General features: G+C 38.6%; 1 protein-coding gene across 7 annotated transcripts in view; it reads right to left on the bottom strand.

Annotated features, from left to right (window-relative positions):
* GULP1 (GULP PTB domain containing engulfment adaptor 1) overlaps positions 1–19,124 on the bottom strand; it is a 144,754-nt gene that overhangs the window by 123,551 nt on the left and 2,079 nt on the right. The window contains exon 2 of one of the 7 annotated variants that reach the window (XM_066553235.1): positions 1,815–1,872. The exons of the other annotated variants lie outside the window; for them this stretch is intronic. The gene's annotated coding sequence lies outside the window, so the exon portion shown is untranslated. The remainder of the gene's footprint in view (positions 1–1,814; positions 1,873–19,124) is intronic. 7 annotated transcript variants of the gene reach the window in all.

Below are 19,124 nucleotides of genomic sequence, written 5' to 3'. Positions count from 1 at the left end.
TTCTGTCCCAATAAATAAGACCCTGGAAGAGTGCTCACTGTAACTAAATGTATCTAACAATTTTCACAGTGCAAGTACTAAAATTTGAGGCTTTATTCTTAAGCAGAGAGGCAAAAGCCAGAAAATAAGGCAAGTAAGTGACGCTCACACAGACTCTTACACAAAGAGTGACTGTCCCATGTGACAAGCACCAGCAGAAAGAGCCCATTTATATTTCTCTGTCTCCAACAATCACAGCTGAAATCTATCTTAAGGAGCCTGATCTGAAGTTCAGAAGTCTTAGTATACTGCTGATTCTGCAGAACTCATATTTCTGAGTTATCATGTCTCCCTATTTATGCCATAGACCAACATAATCTGGTGCCTGGGAACACCAGGGCAAGGGCTGGAGAGAAAAAACTCTGCCTTGAAACACCACCTCTTTATAGACAAGGTTCATCCATGTTAAAAACAAGCCCCAAAAAAGGAAAAAAAAACCACTAAAGCCCCAAATAAATCCAAAACAACTTGAAAAACACCAGCAATCCCTTTCCGTAAGATTTTCATTGAGCTAAGAGCCCAAAGCTCATATTTAGAATATCAGACCATCTAGCTATTTCTGATTTATTTCTCAGAAATATTTTAATCAAGAAACTTCATCTGTGATGCTTTACAGGTGCCAGAACATCATCACTTGTTACAGAGTGTAACTCCCCACTCTGAGAGCACAGCCCACGCTGTTTACTTCTGCTCATGACAGAGTATTGGAGTACATTGTCCTCTCACCCCACACTCCTTTATTTCATCACATGCCTTGGATCAAAAATGCAATTATGTTCTTCTAACATACACCATGCAGATTTAAATTCTGCTTCATCTTGAGAGAGAGTAAATTAAAAGGTTTGTAAGGAAGTCAGGTAATAAAAATATCACAGTGTTATGGTAAGTCATGCTACGACTTCATCAGGAACAAATCCCTACCCTAGCTACTTGTGTAACTTCAGCACTTTGCTTGTCAAGTGAATTTGCTTGTGAAGTTCTAGAAGGGATTCTCCCTTCCTAGCTCCCCAGAACAGAGCCTGCAATTTATGCCAGTCACCAAAATCCTACAGCAAATCCTAACCATGGTCCTATTAATTTCAAAATCCATCTGACCTAGCCAGTGACACTGGTTCCTTGTACCAGAATGCAACAACTTGAATGGAAATGAAATCAACTGAAGAAATTCAACAGAAGGTCACAAGTGTCATTTTTAATTACTACACTTCCCCAAGAAACTGACCTAGTAAAAAAGCAGATTTGTGTTCTCTCAAAGCAGTGATGACAACCTTACTCTGAAGTCACATCACCCAAAGCACTGACAACTACATCTGCACGCTCTGTGATCTAACCCAGTCTGGCACTGAAATAAAAATAAAGCAACAGACAAAATAATCAGCCTGTGAAAGTGAGATAAATAATGGTCAAGAAAAGGCACATCAAGGAACCATGAATTAGTAATAAAAGTTGACATAGATATGTGCTGGAAAGAAAGATTTTAACTGCACTCATCCAGGATAAGGATTAGCTTTCATCATTCCACAATTATTATGGTTTTATGTGCCCTGCAGTGACAACAGAAGCATTCAGATAGCAAAAGGACCATGGGTGTTTACAGATTTTCCCTTGTGTAAACAGCACACTAAAACCTCCTGTAATATTTCTGTTCCAACAGCAAATAGAAATTAACTTGATTTACATCAGATCAATGTAGGGGATTAGCTGTTTGTATTAGTAAGCACATTTATATGATCAGATGTAGATATATAGTAAATCAGAAAAGATTATTACTGAACCTGATCTAGTGGTTCCCTCCTCTCCACATGTCTTGCATCTCACCTTGAAGGTGTCTGTCTGAAAGTCCAGAAATCACAACCATTAGAATAAACTCTCAGTAACTCATAAAATGACTTTTAAATCTTCAGTCCATACTTGCATATATTGCTAATACTTTGGACATGAAGTTTATCTGGCCTAGTAATTTGTCAAACATGAACCAAGAGATTATTTGAGGTATAACTGAACCTTTTTAAACACACAGAAGAAAAATTTGCCAGTGCAAAGAACTAATCAGCTCCCAAGGGTTGAACAAATGTAAGAATTTTGGGGACGTGTTCTCTGGGACACACATCCACTACAACTGTCCCAAGAACTTCCAAGGCTTCTATGAGGTCTTATGAGAAATCACTTAAGTGCCTTCTTTGGGCAATTTTACCATGTCTAGTACAGAGGCTTTGTGTATACAAACAGCACAAAGTGTTGAATACTCTCATCAAATGCACTTTTTCCTAAATATTACACATTAAAATTGAAGTTTCCATAAGCAGATATATTTCCTCTGAAGTTATCAAATGTAGAGAAATAAAACAGAAAAGAAAATTTTCAGTGGCCTGAAGCGGTCCATGTTAAAAAAAAAAAAACCAATGTCAACATTCCCAGAGAAACTAAAAGCTTTCCAGTGCAAAAAGTGACATGTTCACCACAGCACTGTGGGCACAGAAAAGCTCAGCAGTCCTTGCTCTATGGGTTTATGTGCCTGGGAGAAGGTCCACAGGTCATTTTTCACACTTGTCACAAGAATTTGTTCTCTGCCACCGGAACTCAACATCCAAGAGAAGCCCTTGATCTTTTTCACCACTAGGAAAAGTCAGTATTTCTGGGATTCAGCCAGTGAAGTCATGCAAAGGCATAACAGTGACAGTTAATTACTTGCTAATCATGCTTTGGTTTCAGGATGAATGCCACCAGAAATACTTCATTTATTCTTTTCATTGATATTAGACATTCATTCTTACAATTACAAAAATTTAATGTCAACAATTCCAGAGGACTGTCTCTAACTGACAAATACTTGGAAAAAAGCTCATTTTTGTGTCTGCAGCTTGAAGAGATCATTCCACAAACACCATGCTGTTCAGAACTGATGTGCAACTGAGAAAGAAGTACAGAATTTCAGAGAAGCCATATAGCAAAAGTTAAATATTTTGGTGTCAAAATACCCATCACAACTGAATTCAAACTTATCACATCTTTCACACTTTTGAGATATGAGATCCAAAGACTGGTCAGAAGTGTGCAATTTTCTTACCAATTTTTATGGACAACGGTCAATGAATTATTTTTTCTTGACAGGAGTGTGACATTTCAAAGTTTGCTTTCACCACAGAGCTCTCTGTAGTTTCAGAGCAGACAAAGAGACTGCATTTTTCCTTTATACACATAGTTAGGCAATCAAAAAACATTCCAAATAATTTCAGAATTAATAAGACAAGCTTTATGTAAGCATCAGCATAATTTTATTACCAGGCTCACTTATGCCTAAAGAGTTCTAAAACTTGAATACACTCAATATGAAATGTTAAACATTTACATCCCAGCTGACAATGACCTTGTGTTAAATTATTAGGGAACAACAGAATAGTTGATGTTTCCACAAGCATGGGTTAGAACTGGATATGCTAGCAAACACAAGTAGATGGACCATTACAGAGCCATAATTAATAACCACTGCCATACACTGGGTGTCCAAATACTGCCTGTCATCAATATCTATTAGCAGAAGGCTGCAATATAAACATTTATAAAGCAGACACAATACACCAGCTAAACCACTAATGCATGTAATTGCTAATACAGAGCCATATGCTGAAAATTCATCTCTCTTTACATTTAACTTTTACAACCTAGGCAAATCAGACAACTGTCTAGCCCACAGTCTTCCAAAATTGCTTATTGAATAGAAAACTGCAATCAGCTGCCAGTTCAATTGTTTTCACAGCATTCTACATAAAACAAATGAGGTCTGTTGCCCTGACTTGTGAAAAAGCTTCAGTAAATGCCAATTATAAGAGCAATTAGGGGATCAAATCTGACATCACAGGTTTCTCTCTAAGATATTAGCTCAATGACTTTTTTATAAGCTAATTAGCCATGGACCCTGAACAAGAAACAGATGATCCAAAAACAATGATTCAGCAAAAGTGTGTGTTGTCAAACCCCATGAGGGCAATAACTCCAACTTTCCAATTGGAATTAAATCTGTGACTGTCAAGTCCTTCAACTATATTAACAATAACAATCTAAAATATGAACAAGAACATATATATTGGAAACATTCCAAGCATGATCAGCTTCTGTAAAGTTCCTAAAAAAAATCCTGGATTTACCAATACTTCCTTTGTCAGAAGCCATGCTACTAATCAAATATGAGATAAATCTGCAGGGATTGCACAAGAGGAAGAAAGAAGGAATTCCTCCATAATATAGTGAACTTGCCTCTTCCTAAAGGAAAAGAGGACACAGCAAGAAGTGAGTGCTTCAGTTGAAAATTCCTGTCACAAAGAGGCAAGCCTGGCTACCAGCACAATCCAGGAGAAAAGTAGTTTGATTTTCTGCAAAATGAAGTCTTCGGCTGCGAAATGTTGTCTATATGATCATAACTGGGATTTCCTTATGCATAGCCATAATGACAATATGTGATTATGCAATGACGCTTTTTCTGTAGGCTATTGCCTTCTTCAGCGTACCAAACAGAGGCAGGTCACCAAATGAGCATCTTGTCTGATGGAACTTTGCAAAGCCTGGTGCATTATTTGCCACAAACCCCTCAAAGTGCAGCCTGAAGCCAGAGGACACCCACAAGAGACAATTGTCTGGCAGCTCTCACCAGAGCACTTGATGGTCCACAAACTTGAGTGTGTTTCAAAAACAGCATTGTCTTATTTTAAATTCTGCCAGTGTGGCAATTCAACATAAGAGAATTGGGGTTCCCAATCTGAAATGAGCATCAAGCATTTTGCTGTCTCCTCTACTGAGAGGCTTAAACTCAGCTACACAAACTGATTTGCTGCAGGTGCAGTAAAACCTGGCAGAAACTACAGAAACAACCTGCCAAGGAAACATGTGCAAGCCCTCAGGTGTTATTTCCTAAAGAGCTATAAAATGTGGAGTATTTTATGATCAAGGCAGGCTGCCCTTGATTTCAGGTATGAGGGTCAGCACTTGTTCAAATCACAGCCAAGAGCTAGGGGTAGGTATTCCTTGCATCAGCAAAAAGCTTCCTACAGCACCTCGACCACTATTAATTAGGAAAACCAGGGTGGGGTTGGGAATTACATTCCCCAGAATTATATTTGACTGGTTAAGTTTCATTTCAGGGTCTGGAGAGGGCAATAAGCTTTCAAGGAAGAAATTCTGTCTTTCTACCCTATACAAGGACAGAAAGACAGAATTTGTGTTTGTATGTGGGAGAACACTGACTTATACATGTACACACTTTTTTGGAAAACAAATGCCACCCCACAGAGAAGCCACATCAAATCTTTAGGCTAATCCTCACATAAGGGCAACCCAGAGCAAACCAGGCAACACAGACAGAAGTTTTATATCAAGCCACAGCTTTCCTCAGCCAAACATACAGGCATAACCCTTTTTCCTCATTAAAATTACAACCTAGCTGATATGAAAATTAACCTAAAGGCCTCTGAACATGCTTCTCCAAATAACTTCTAAGTTACTCCAGATATCTTACAACACATCAAATATGCTATGACACAAGTGCTAGAAAACCTAATAAAACTCTAGCAGTAACAACTGTCAAGAAGCCGCAAAAAGATTCTGACCACATTCATGTACTAACAACAGATGTAGAGACAGCCAGACATGGCTCCAAGAAATGCAGAAATAACATGGAATAAGCAGAGAGGCAGCAGTGTATGGGCACAGCATGGAAACTGGATACTTCCATGGGTTGCCTTTCAACACCCCATTTGGGACTGATGCCATGAGACCCACATGACCTCTGAAACCTCACACTGGTTACAGCCATGTCTCCAACACCCTCACACTCCTGAATTGCCTTAGGGGTGAAGCATGCTGACATGGCTCTGGAGGTAAATCCACAGCATTCCTGGAGTGGAGCTGCTCCTGCTTTGCTTAAACCACAAGCTGATGTGTTCAGTTCTGTCTGCACCCTGGAGTGCAAGTTCATAACCACAGGTATGGGACTGGACATTTTTTCTCCATTTAGGAGACTCTTCACAGAGTCACAAAAGTTGTCATTATATATTTATTTATAATGTCATTATATACATATTTATTTTTCCCCACCTCTTTATTCCTGTTAAGGAATGTGCTGGTAACCATATGATACTGCTGCCTTGAGTGTCAGGGTTCGACAAACAGAACTAAACATAAGCACATAAAAAAAAGCATCACACACGCTACTGAAAAATCTTACACTGACTTACATACTAATTTCACTAGAAGACTTTTGTAGAGTGTAACTATGTATTCTCCTACAACCAATTCAATAAACAATACAAAAATTGAAATTACATTGGCTTTACTACTTTACAAATCAAAATCTTCATTAGACACACCCCATGCACAGCCATCCTCACTTACAAAACTACCAACTACTCAGATTTATCTTAACAAAAGCAGCTCCTCTAAATGAATCACAATCACCTCAAGAACTGTTAGTCTACTAATTGAGACTGGACATAGTGACATACTTGCTAGGCAGTATGGAATGATATTTCTATTACACCTGGATTATATAGAATAGGACTGCAAATTCTGGATTTATAAAAACCAAGGCTTCTTTTTGGGGACTGAATGTTTGTTACTGAAGTTGACAAATGCAACAAGTAAAACAGACTACTTATTAGAACTAAGAAATATTTTAAGTAACCAGGATCTCTGTGATGAAGTATTCAGAAAATATCAAGTAGAAATATTGAAATGCAAGTAAGAATAGACATTTTACATAAATTTTTGACTGTAATAGACAATTCAGCTAGGCACACTGATAAAAATTATCTAGAGCCCAAACACTAATTTGTGTGTTCATGTAGGATGTAATACGCAGAGAGACTTAAGAATATCTTCTATTTTCAAGCAATAAATATAAATTCAAGCTGTGTCAACAATATAACCAATGGACTAAACAGATGTAGGTGCATGAAGCTTAAAGGAAAAACCTTTACTTCTCTGCCACAGATATCCCACTTTGTATCATAAAAACATCTAATCTGTTCACTTGTGCAGTTTGAGCCAGAAGGTGTCTTTTAATCCTTGTTTCACCACAAAGAAAACTTCCATCATATTCTTTGAATTTTAGAGTTCTGTACAATCCCATATATTCTCCTTTCACAGATATCACCACATTCAATGTGCATTTTTCGACTGGAAAAGAAGCAGGACACTGATGACACTTATTTCAAAGTCCAGGACATGAGGGTTAATGTATTCCATTCACTCAGATTGCATATAAAATAAACAGTTTTATAACTAAAAACCTCCCCCACAACTATAACTACTGCTATGACAGAAGTGACAGATTTTTTTTTTGGTTGGATGGTGGTTTTCTCTTACTTGAAAAATAGAGGAAAGCACATTTTAAGCATATTGTCCCTAATAGTTACCATCAATCTCCAAAAAGACTTGCTGAAACTTGAGATATTATCACTTCACATCTTAGTGTCCTGCTTGGTCTTTAGATCAGCAGCGTGTTTCAGCTAAAATTATACACAGTGTTGTCTTCAGGACATTTGTATTTCTCATCACAGACGAGAACAATAATAGGAAAAGCCTCCTTTGTAAAACATATTAAGCATAAAAAATTCACAAATGACATCATTGCAATACAGCAGATGAAAGGAAAACCATTTTGCACAGGACTCATCTTTTCATCCAGAGGAGAACACCAGCTCATATTTAAACTCAGGAGGTCTTGGTACAACTTTATCACCTATTACATACATCAGAAATGGAAACTGGAGTTTGCGAAGAACCACAGTGGTCAGAGGAAAAGAGTGCTTGTGAAACACTGTAGAGATGGAAATTGCATCCTCATTGTTTAAGTCACACCTATTCCTTGTTTTCTCCTGAGCAATTCCAGATGGGGATCAGGCACAAAGAACAAATGTGGAACTATTCTTTCAGACTCCCAATTCTTGCTTTCATCAATTAGGCTATCGCTAACTTCTGTGAATGAACCGGGACATGCAGATGGATGCGCACATTCAGTTATAAAAACGTGGTGGAGAATTAGAGGTATAAAAGGAATAATGGAGAATATAAAGAAAAAAAAAAGCAGCTAAAACAACTGAAAAACACATGAAAGCAAAATTTAATTTTAAAATTAAAATTTTATCCAATTAAAATGAATCATAAGATGAAAAAAATCCTGCAAGCATGGACAAAATTAACAAAAATCAAACAAAAAGCAGCAGAATTACTGTATAGAAAAGGTACCAATCAAACAAGCACAGCTGATGAAGCAACCCAGTGAACAACAAGATCCTAAAATTCTTTCATGTAATGAGAGTAACCTTCAAGGCCTCAAGATGGACATTACTACATAGCTGCTTGCAAGGGGAAAGCAGAGGCATCACAAAAGATTTCCTTCTTTAGTTTTTGGTTTCGTTTGAAAGCACCAAACCATGCCAAGCCATAAAACCCCCCAAAAATAAATACAAAAAAACCCTGGCAAGTCTGAATCTTGTGCAGATAGAGGAAGAGGTCATTTAGAACATTGCTGAACCAAGAATATTGAAATGACACCTGAACACAACCAAAATATGCAGCTTTAAAGCTGTCCAGATTTCTGAAGGAATATTTGTAGGAAGAAAAATTGGCTGCAGATCCTGGGAGCATATGGAATGCATAGAGGCCACCTACAGCAAACTGAGAATTCCATAGAAAAACAGGTAAGCTATTTGATTGATAGCCCACTGCCAAAAAATCTGGAACACTGAAGAGACATGGGAAAACCAAGGAAATTTATGTATACTGTACATAGATTGGCTGTGACATGCCAATTCTGCTGAAGCACAAGTGAGTAAAGGACTGTCTACTGAAAAACCAGACTGAAGAGGGCTAAAACAAAAGTTTCAAGAAAACAGAATGTGCTAAAATGTGATAAAAATAGAAGATAAAAGAGATGACTGAACTGCATGAGTATGATAAAGAATTCACAATAAAATTCACAATGTTGTGCACCAGGCCACCATAAGGCCACTCCAAAACAAAGTGCTGGGAAGGTTGCATCCATTATGATGGAGCTTAATGGATTAATTTTCATGACCAAGAAAAAAACCCCAGCCTTTTATCAGAGACTTTATTACAGGCAACTGCCACTAAAACTCAGCACATTTGAGTGATGACTAAGAATTCACTGTTTCAACCACATTGTAATCCAGTCAGCTGCATGTCTCCAACAGGGACAGTGACATCAATCTCTCTTTTCTAACAATTCATCAGAGCTTGTGAAATGCATGAAAATTTTATTGGAGGACTCCAACAAGTTCCAAAATCATTGCCAGGGAGAGAGGCAAAAGGAAAAATGGGACTACTCTGCTACAGCCCAATTGCACTAGAGACTAGCTCAAAAAAGCCCAGTTTAAAAGGTCTGCCTTCTTTTTCAAGACCAGTCCCTTGAACACCTGAATCCCTCCTCTCTTCCAGCACCAGCAACACCATTAACTGAAAAAAGATCTGCCAAAAGGCAATTAAATTCTGGCAGGTTGTTCCACACTATGATAAACCTTACAAAAGTGGAGATTCAAAGGCAAAATTCTATCTTTAGCAACAGCATATTTTAAATGGGAGTGAGCAGGGGACAACAGCCACTGGACAAGACAGAGCCACCACAGTTTGCTGCAACTTCTGCTTCTTTTCTGTTATTGGTTAAAAGATAAGCTGAGCTCTGGTGCATTCAAAAGTCAATACATCCCTCATTTTTGAAGAGAGGTGAGAACCAAGAAAAAGGCTTTTTTGTTTGTTTTGTTCTGATAGAGCTCATCAGGAAAACAAAAGACACCTTCCTAATACACACACACAGGAACCTGAATTCATAACAAAGTTAAATAAACTGGATATAGTAACAACAAGGTTTCTGCTTTTCTGCACTACAGCACTGTTCATCCTCACTTATTAAAGTGGGGTGCCTTGAAGAGCACAAAAGTGAAGTAAAGGCCAGATAGAGACAACGTCCATGTTGATAAATCTGTTCTGGTTGTGTCAGCAAAGAACTGCACTGCAAGCACTGAGGAAACCAGTGTATGACAAACCAGTGCCTGGGGTTTATGTCTGTTCAGAAAAACATCTGGATTGCATTTTACTCTGTTGCTCCACAGTTAGACTGAACCTGTCTAAATTAACTTACTCCTCCCACTTCCCGGTCATACTTGATCCAGTTCCCATACCAAAAATACCTGAGCTGGTACCCACAGAATGGTGCACTAAACAGGAGAAAGATGGCAGCATATGGGGAAGTGCTTCAACCACTATCTCAGGAGCATCATTTCACTGTAAACGACTTCCACAACTGCAGGGTGAACATCTTGACACCCTGAGAAGTCACATAGACACAAGCAGGATTCCTGCATGCACACAAAACAGAACTAATGACCATAAAATTACCATCATTCACAAAGCAATTTCTCACATTTCAGCTCTCACACTAGCCAGTTCTTTGCCATGTATACCAGTTTTCCTAATATCCGCATGCCAGGGCAGAGTCAAATAATTGACACTTTTCCAGATAAGTGACAAGATAGGAGTGAGCAGAAAACCCTCTCCCCACCCACCCTTCACACTTCCAGGGTGTCAGAAGCTCAGAGTACAGTTAATAAGTTGCTTTCTCCAGACATGCTACAAATTTATCTGAGCTGCAACATCTCTCTGAAGATCTTACCTCGTAAAAGGTTCCCAAATATATTGTGAAACACAAATTTCAGAAGTCTGTCAAGATATGTCAAGATTCTACCAAGCTTGTCAGCTAAGAAGAAATATACTTGATTCTACCTTAGACAAACACAATTCTACCTTAGACAAACACTGCCCAGGACTTATATTTGTGTCACGTTTTCCAAATAGCAGCTGAAATAATACACAATTGAATACTGCTGTCTGGGGGGAAAAGAGGTATTTAGACCATAAACAAACAGGATCAAATTAGCCAGAAGTACACATGCCTTGCAGCAAGCACAAGAACCACAACAGCAAATAACACACATAAATATTCTTCAAAAGCATCTGGCAAAATCCACCATAATGAATTCAAAATATTCAAGGAATTATTTCCAGCCAACCACTTATTTCCTTCAGAACTGAGATCCTCAGCATTTTATTATTTTCTTTACTGTCAAGGCATATTTCCTCAGTAGTTTGAATTTATTTTTTTCCCTGCCATTTGGCTAAGCAACTAAGTAATTTACTCAGTAACTTCCAGACGACCTAGCAAATGAAATTTATTTGGATTAAACAGCAACAGATTATTTCAGTGGTTAGGCAGTCACGGGTATGCCAGCAACATAACACATCTCAAATATATTCCAATAATCCTATCAAGTATGCTTTTACTTATCTTTCACTAAACATCTATTTTATCGTCCATTGCTTCATACCTTCTAATCATGGCTCATTTCAATGTCAAAAAACCTGAAATCCCAAACTGAAAAGCACACAGAATCCCAACAAAGATAATTTTCTGACTAAGAGGTACATAAGGGACTGCTGTGTAATTACTAGTGTTTACAACTATAAGCATATTTACTGCTTTCCATCCTTTACAGGACAGATTTGTTACAGTTGAAAGCTTTCCCTTCAGGACCTTTTAGAGAAGCACATATATCCCACAGATATGGCATAACCCATAAAGTCATCTCAGTAAGGCACAACACAACTGTTCTCCTGGGGTTTTCTCAGAGTACAAGGGCAAGAGGAGGAATGGGACATGAAAAAAGGAAGGAAAAGGTGTGCATGCAGGAGAGGGAAACTATACCTTTAATTTAGAGCTGAAAGGACTTAAGCTCATCTAAACCAGAAGTCTTTTCCATTCCCCACCTTTTGCTTGTCAGATTTTGTTTATTTTTCTGACTCATTACTCAAAAATTTCCTAGATCCTAATCAAGTTAACAATGCTTCAGAGGAAACACAACTCCAAAATGGGAAGGGGGAGAAAGTCTTATTTAGGAATTCTTCATAAGCCATTAAGTTATAAAAACTCAGGATATCCTCCAGGAATGGTAAGAAAAATGCTACATAATAAAGTACAATATCCTTAAGTCATCAAAACATGCCTTGGCTCTGAATTCTGGATGTCAAGAGCTTAGATGGTGACTGTTCATTCTTATATTGCACTTCTGCTTGAAGTACCCCAGATTCTTCCAGGACTGGAGTTCGAAATAAATTTAAGACTCAAGCCAAAAGTATCACAGATGAGGAAATCCTGAAACATATCAGTGGATCAGTGGTCAGCAAAGATATCTGGACACACAAAATATATGAATCACAGATTCCCCAAAAGGCCTCTGTTGTTAGAGAGCCTCCAGAAGAAGCAGCTTTCTACTCCATTTTAAATGATCACCTTGGCTGACACAGGCTACACAAGATGCACTTCATCAAAAGCCTCATCCATGAGCACTTGAAAATGATTCACTTTACCCACACAATACCACCTCTCATTTTTATTAGCTCTATATAATTTTCTCACTGGCTTCAAATAAAATAGACAAGCAAATGATGTTGCATATATTTTTATAGTGATTACATTTCTTTCCATCTATGGAGATTTAAAAATAAAGACTAAGTTGTTGTTTTATTTATGAAATTTGAGAATTTAAAAGACAAAACAGACTAATATGAGAATAAAATTCAGATAAAGATATTTTGTAAATGCATTTTAGTTCAACAAAATAACATTTGCTGCTAAGAGATCCTTTATCCTCTTCGATTCAACCTTGGGAAAACAAGTCTAAGGCTGCAAACTTTTCACTAAAGCATGTCAGTCTTTTATGAATCTGAAGCTGGGTTTAGAATTCATGGTGCAAGTTGTACATTTTGAAAACAGAGAAGACCAAAAGCTATCAGTTTTACAGGAAACAAGTATGTGTATTAACTGTACATGCTAGGCTTGCCATCTAATACTAAATGTCATGCAGAATAATCTTATTTCTTAATAATCTATTTTAATTAGATAGCTACATGAAACAGGGCGCCATGACACCATATTACTGCTAAGTAGTCACACCCTCTCCTTCTCCTCCTCAGAAAACCCAACAACAGAAGCCAAAATCTAAGCAGAGTGACAACTTTACATCTACTGTTGTGGATAATAACCAGCATTTCCATTTTTGTGCAAGGCTGGAGAAGTAAACACCATACAGAACACCAGGCATTAAGGCAGTTCCTCAGAAGTACAGCACACTATCCTTGCCTGCCGTGACACAAATCCTCCTTCCTCACAGCAGCACTGTCACTTGTGCAGTTAAATCATTTTTGCCTTGCCAATCAGTACCAAAGCCAAGCAAACACCTGCTTGTTTCTAAGAGAAATAATCAACGGTGCTGTCAACTGCGCTTCAGTCTCCTGACAGATCACTGCAACGCCCATGTAGGCTCTGCTTGCTCTGAGCTTTCCACACTGGCAGATTTGCAGCGGCCACCAGCTGTCTCATGCCACCCCAGTCAAAACCAGTAAAAAAAGAGCCACATAGCTGTACTGATAGCTGGGGCTATCACCCATGCAAGCACATCAGTCAGTGTGGCACGGCTGAAAGGCCAGAGAAGGATTTGGATTCAGGAATTACTCTGCATACCAGAGAAAATTACTAATACAAAACCAGTCTAACAGCTTAATAGCTACATTCAATATCCTCAGCCATAAAGCAAGGGGATTGGAACCAAGACCTCTGGGAAATGTACTTAATTTTGAAAGAGAAAACAATAAACAGCTCATATGCTCTTCTAGATTATCACATTTGCTGTTAATGGCAGAGTGCTTGTGACAAACACATGGGATTGCCAGTCAGTATGGCCAGGTTAAAGCACAACTTGCAGATTCTGCTTTCAGGGCAGAAGCAGTAGGCCTTGAGAGAACTCAGCCTGGGAACAGTAGACTGGCTGCTTTCTTAGGTACAATTTCAAACCCATGGGGACTAAACCAGAAACAGAGCTCCCCTCACAGAATGGGATGGGAGGGATGATGGAGAATCATTTTTACAGGCTGGAATGCTTCTAGGTGAGTTATTTTGGTCTCCGAAGAAATCTAATATGCTTTTAAAAGAATAAAAAGTAGAATTAGCAGTGGAGAGTCCCACTGAAGTAGAAGGATGACAAGCAATTTAACAAGAATTTTAACCACTAGCAGTTGAACAGTTCCAAATGGCTGTGTAAAAAAATGTTACCTTACATGTCCCTTTCCCAGCCACTGGCATTGGCCCCTCTCTTATCTTACCACCCTGCAAAGACAAAACCAACCCCTCACCAAGAAAAACCAGCTACAAACTCTGATTTACAAGAAAAAGTATGAAGCACTGCATTGGTAGCTACACATGAGCCATTTCATCCAGTCAGGTGAAACCTGGAAATTCTCTCTTTTAGGAATGTTAGCCTTACACACACTGACGTACCTGCTCAGCAGTGTTGACATACTGCATTTCCCACCATAAAACACAGCAAAAGCAAACAATTAAGTGCAATTACTATATGGCACACAAAGATTAGGGAATTAGTAACAGCTCCAGCTGCACAATTTGTTGGAAAAGTATTTCTTCCATCCTAAGCCCATTTGCACAACATGATAAATTGAATATTAATGTAACATGTAACTTACAGAATTAGTAATGCAATTTTTAGGCTGCTTGAATCAAGAAAAAGACTGTCCTTATCTCAGACATTAAAGACCTTTGTGTTTACAAATCCACAGTGGGCTCTGCTTTAGAGCTTACACATGTGAAACAGATTAAGAGGCACCACAGCGGGGGTTAATGTCTCAAACTTTCTGCTGGCTACATCGACAGCCTCCTGCTGCTATTTGCTATCCCAAGTAAAGATTGAGCATCATTTACCATATACACTTCACCTCTCACTTTTCCTTTGACAAGGCTCCACACATTAATCCTAACTACAGTTACTCTAAAGCAGGCATGACTTGGGCATACGATACCCTGCAAGATGAAATCACCCTTTAGCTTTGATTCCCAAGTGTCCACTGCTTTGGAAATGATGGTTCTGCCACTTTATCAATTAGGAAGCAGAAAAAAAGAGAAAAGCTATCAGCTGCAATTTTCAGCAGTGGGGCAAGCCTCACAAGAGACTTTTTCTTGAAGACCCAAGTCCTAAAATTTGGAGTTTGTGTGAAAAATAAATTGTTTTCAATACAAAATAAAGTTCAGGTCTACATACCTGTGCAAAGAAAAAGCTTTAAAGAAGGAAAACAATACCAAATGTTCACAAGGAGCCTGTAGTATTTTAAATCTCATTATTTTTAAGATTTTGTTTTTTTAGGGAACCTGACTCACAATCTTTGAATGCACTCAGCTGCCAACACAGCATGTACGAAGAAGGCATTAGAGACTGCACATATCTGCACAGCAAGGCATTTGGAAAGATGGCCTTGACAAAAATTAAAAAAATAGGTTTGAGGACATGAGAAACTTTCTTAAACAACTCCTAATGTAACTGGCATGCAAAGATGATTGCTGTTCCAAACAACATTTTGAGATGTGACTGCAGGAAAAATAATCTATTTTACTGGGAACACAGTCCTTTATCTAGGCTCATTACCTCACTTCAGTGATATGTTCCAGAAGATTTCACAACAGATTAAGAAAAAAAGTGCTGCTGTTTCAAGAGACACCTTCTTTAAAAGATGTGCAAACACAGACACACACCCTGAAATAAAAGCTCCCAATCTGACAAAAGAGAAAATATATTCATTAATATCAGTAGTACCTTTGTGTGCAGGAAAACCAATAATTACACTGGGTGGCAGATATAAATTGCCAGCACTAGCACAGAAGAGACTTGCCAAAGCTGAGCAGACCCAGCCTGCAGCTGGGGAGAAAACAGCTCTCCCCAGGGACCCCTGCCACAAGGAGAGCTGCAAGACCCAGGGGAGAAAGATGTTTGGAAGGGAGGTGGTTGCCCTTTCTCCACAGTAGGAGCAACCTCATCCCAGCCTTTTGCCTAGTGGAAAACAATTTTGATTTTGCTTAGACTGCTGAGATCTCTGAAAAAGCCTTTAAGGGCTACAGAGATTTAGAGTAGATCACCTGGAGAGTTTAAGCACAATGTCTAAGTGCCTAATGTCCCATTCTGCCTAGAAGGAACTGAAGATGGGACATCTGCATGTAAAAGAAGAAAAATGGAAACAGAATAGAATATTAAATGCCACAACATTTAGGTTGTACTAGGTCAGGATCCTGATTTGCACATTGTGGCACTGCTGCATTGCACATTTGGTCAGAATTTTCCCCATTAAAACTAAGGGGATGGAGAGAGCAGAGGAAGAATTGAAAAAAAGAAATCACATTAAAGATCTTAAAATATTCCAGAGAACTCAACAGTCCTCAAAAAGCTATTTCATTCTATCTGAGAAGAATGAGGAGGAATTTGCATGCAGTTTTACAGCTATCATGTTATTTTGGGAATTATGAGAAGATTGAAGAGATAAGGCTTCTGTATGCATATCTATTCCCAAATACTGGAGTATCCACATACCCTTCTCCACAAGGCTCTAAAGAAAGCTAGAAACAGCCATCACACACTTTTGAGTGGCAAAAGATGTGCCTTAGAATTCCCAAATTTTTCAACATAGAAATGTTATTTACTTGCATTGCTCAGGATATCTCTGCAGCACAGGAATAAACAGAATTTCCAGAGATTATAGTTCTAATTTCTGGTGACTCAAAAAAAAAAAACCAAAAGCCACCTTAACTCTGTCAACAGAGCCAGCTGCAGTCTCCAACCAGCACATTATTAAGAGAATTGTTTACCAATTTACACTTGTGCACGCCATTGCAAGGCAAGGGTGTTGATCAGGTATTGCTGACAGAATACACAGGAAAAACATTTGGCTGCACAGATGTTGCTGATTCTTTATAACTCCAAGTGATATAGTAAATGGAGAAAACACAGCTCAGTTCTCAGAATAAAACCAGAATATGCAAGCTTAGGGTGCAATATTAAATAAATGCAGTAGTAACCAAGTGATTATATACTAATAAGATGAGTATGTCAGACTCTGGAATTAAAATGACAGAATTTTTAATGGCTGCCCTTGAAAACAGAAAAAAAATATTGCAGAAGTTAAAGAAATCCAGTGCCTTAATCTAAGAGGCTTTCCAGTACTTTTTGACAAATTATCAAGCAACCTGTGTGAAACTGTAGGTGTTACAGCCTGAGTACTACTTCTTGCTTCAGTAAAAACTACATAGATGGCTGTCAGAACCCAGGTGTTGTCTGTTCTACAAACATGTTTGTTTCTTTCAGCTACAAAATTCTACATTATTTCTATCTTTGCTGCTATGTAATTACACGTCAGAAAGGTAAGTCACTTCAGCCTGATAAAACAATCATAATTTTAATTTGGAGCACCCTCTTAGCCTGGTGATAAGAACATCTGCTTAAACTGGCAGAGGAGAGGAGGAATGAAAGTGGAAATGCTTTCCTGGGAATTCATGATGTGTTTTCAGCTGGATAAATTCTCTGTTGGGATCCTGGATGAAATCCGTGGTCACATCACTTTGGACTCTTGATGTTCAGTTTAGTGTAACAAACGTTCTCTGAAACCACACAGCAAGGGGGTCCTTAAGGGAGGACTGTCTGCTTGTTACCTGCAGTGGACCTGAAGCCTAGGTTAAAAATACATTTTAAGTGCATGAAAATGCTTAAGAAAAAATATTTTTAAAAATTAAGAGCTACTACTGACCATCCCCAGAGTCTTTGCAGTGCCCCTGGGCAAACAGAGTGGCACAGACAAGGTGCACAGCCACATATGTGAGGCTGAAAGGGCGGGCAGTGATGACACTCTGTCCTCAGGGGATAGACCACAAAATAAAGATAATTGAGTAAGTCTACCTTCTCCTTCCTCCCAGCCCTAACCAGCACAGGCTGTGACTGTAAACCCAGATGAAGGCTACACATTCAGTGGTAGTAGTTGGCCATCCCACAACAGCGAAGCCACAGAACAGCTTGATCAAGCATTTAAGTCACAGGGAATGTTCAGGGGAGTGCTGGCAGTGAGGTAGCAAAGCTATCTGCATGAACAAAGCCAACATTCTGATCTCTGGGATTCGGGAGATACTAGGAAGGAAATTACTTCCAAAGATATTGACAGATACATCTGCATGAACAGTTACACTCTGCAGGTAAGAGAACCAAAGAGAACATTGTTAGGTAGCTATGCAGAGGCACTGTGTGCTGTAACAGGGGCAGTATTGTTTGCTCTTTTCTGGATTACAACCTGAGTCTCTAAAGGAGATTATCCCTTCAAAAATCAGATTACAGTAACGCAAAAAAGGCGACGGGGAAAATGTTTACTTCTGCCCAATTAGCATATTCTTGTGCAACAACTCTATGAAGCCATGAACTAATGATTTTTTTGCCCCGTCTCAGAAGCTGATGTACTTGGAACACAGACTCAACTTCTGCCATGCACTCCATCATTGATAATAACTAAAAAGTCTAAGAGACCTGCAGGTTTTTTTGAACAGAACCTGGTGGACTTTTCAGCTCACAGTGTTCTACTTATTCTCTTGAAAAAAAAAATTACAGAACCAGAATCCTGACACAAGCCATACTAGGTATGACCAAAATGTAGTGATATGGTAGTTTCCCCCTATGTTCTCTTTCAAGCCCCAGTTCAAGCTGAAGCTGCCCTTTAATTAATTCAGCTGGTAGTTCTAATTATGTTCTTATGACATGTTCAAGGAGTACACTCTTGAGGGATTATCTCAAGAGGAAAAACTAATTCTATAATTATAATACAAATACCAGTTTATTGTATTAGACCTCTCAAGTGCTTCATGCAAATCTCCTGACTATGACTTTTAGAGCATCCAGCAATGTTTACAAACACTGTATATTACAAACAATGTTTACAAACTGCTACTGAACCACGAAATTTAACTTTAATTTGCTAGTCTATTGCATGTAGACAAAGCGAGCTTGTAAAGGAAATTCTGAAATGACACATCAGGTGAGTGCTTTGCAGAACAAGAGACGCACGATCTTTGAACTCTGAAAAACTCTCAAAAAGGTTACAAAGTTACCTCCAAAGACTAAGGAGGCAATACAAACCAGTAGCTTGTATAA

Source organism: Molothrus aeneus, chromosome 7 (assembly GCF_037042795.1).
Source record: "Molothrus aeneus isolate 106 chromosome 7, BPBGC_Maene_1.0, whole genome shotgun sequence".
NCBI lineage: Eukaryota > Metazoa > Chordata > Aves > Passeriformes > Icteridae > Molothrus > Molothrus aeneus.
This window is presented reverse-complemented; position numbering and strand designations above follow the sequence as displayed.